The sequence below is a fragment of the Nematolebias whitei genome, chromosome 7 (assembly GCF_014905685.2).
Source record: "Nematolebias whitei isolate Nwh7 chromosome 7, NemWhi1, whole genome shotgun sequence".
Classification (NCBI taxonomy): domain Eukaryota; kingdom Metazoa; phylum Chordata; class Actinopteri; order Cyprinodontiformes; family Rivulidae; genus Nematolebias; species Nematolebias whitei.
Window position 1 is genome coordinate 24,203,229 of NC_056504.1, and position 2,094 is coordinate 24,205,322.

Sequence of the window (2,094 nt, forward strand, 5' to 3'; positions counted from 1 at the left end):
GAGATGAGGGTGGAGGTGTTTCTCTACCCATATGTGGAGGTGGCAGAATGGGATTAAAAGCAAGAGGTGCACCAAAATCTTTCTGAGGTGTTGGTGGATGACCCGGACTCTGTCCACGGTCTTCTCTGGGTTCCAGACAAACTCGCCCCACGTCAGAACTTTTATATATTGCCGCGGCTAGTTTCTCCTCACATGCTTTTAAGCGTTCCTGTGATGTTTGACATTCACTTTGTAAACGCATATATTGTTCGAGTAATGCCTCTTTTTCCAGTCTGCATTTGTGCAGATCTTTTGATGCGAGCTGCAACTCTTGTTGTAGCATCTCATTGTCTGAACGCGCAGCTTGGTACTCACGCTCTTTATCCCTAATCTTCTCCTCATATGATTGAGCTTGTAATGACGCCTGATTTTCTGAGAGCTCCCTCAGATGTGCTCTAGACAGCATGACATTTCGTTCAACCTGTTGATCCAATTCCTCTTTAAGAAGCAGAGAGATTTTTGCTAACCGTTCATGGCTCAGCTTTTTATTCTCTTTCACCGTGGCTCCTTTTGCTTTTTCAGTTCTTCCGCTCTTTGAATTTCATCAAGTTGTTCTAATTGCTCACCAATAATTGAATTTGTTAAAATATGTAAAGCTCCCAAAATGATGTCATCTTGTGATTGGGAGTCTAAAAGGTCAACCTCTTCCTCTTCTCCTGCCATTATCTTCTATTTAAAAATTAAATAGGAGGATGTGGTGTTTTAGGTGGTAACTTAAACAGAAAAGTTTATTTTTTCTGATAAGTTTACTCTTATTTAGTGATCTAGCAATTAAACGTGTATTACCTATTCAGCAAATGAGTAAACTTTATCAACTCTGTGAATATCTGGACCGTATCTTTTAAAAAGTTTCTAATTTTTCATTTTGCACCTCCGTTTGAGGAATTCAGTGAATGAAAAATGTCCTGGTAAATGCCTTTCTTGCATAAATACCTTAATCACTTTTTAAATGCAAGATAACAGTAATAATTCAGCTTGAGGAACGTTTATTAACTCAAAAATGCCCGTAGCATTAGGATAAACACGTATAATTTCACCCAAACTAACCTAAAAACGAAGTGAAACTGTGATATCAAGTTTTCACAGGAGGGGGCAGTATAACCTTATTTTATTTTAACACAGACACTGTTAGTGATGTCCAGTAGGAGTCGCGATGACTTCCTGTGGCATCCGGTGACATCCGGTCGTTAGCTGTTAGCTTAAAATTAGCATCGGCTAGCGTGGTCCAAAAACACCATTTAATGACGGATTTCAAACTCAAACGTGGCAAAGTTTCAGCGATTAGGCTTCAAAGAAACGGAGCAGCGGATCAAAATGCAACTTTAAAGCGTGTTTCAACTTTAAATAGCAGATTGAAATTCCCTATGAAGACGAGCTTCATTTCCGGGTCACGTGACTGAATCTACCAATGACAGAGCAGCAACGGGGGTGGGTTCTATATCGCTGACTCAGAGGAAGTGACGCAGACACGTCACTCATTTCTCAGCGTATCACAGCGTTCCACACGGCCGTTTTCAACCAATCACGGATCGTTTTTCCAGCTAGCGTGTAGCATTTAGCATGAATATTCCGTTCAACTTTTCGACTTTTAAACTGTCAAAATTTACCATTTTCTGTTAAAAATGTAACGAATCAACTCTCAAAGCTTCACGGAGTCGGCGCTCCGGTCTCAAAACGTCTTTCCAACCATTTAAAACAACTTGTTCGAACTTATCAGAACCGAGCCGGACCAGAGTCACGTCTGGACCACAGTTTAAACAGAATAACGTTTCCACAGCTCATCAACTTTGTCACACACAACAGATGTACAAATTCAGCTTTCAAAAAGACACATTGACTCTCAATTTCAGCTTTCAAAACATCACTAGCTGCAAAACATAGCTGTATTTTCTCCAAGCATCGCAGCTCAAAACGCTGCGTTTCACACCGCAGAATCTGCACTTTTTTCATGCCAACATGTAAAATCAATTGTTACACGGATATAACAGTCCATTTATGAAGCGTACGAGGCCACCAGATGTAGATGAACATATGCTGTGATATATTCATAGATTA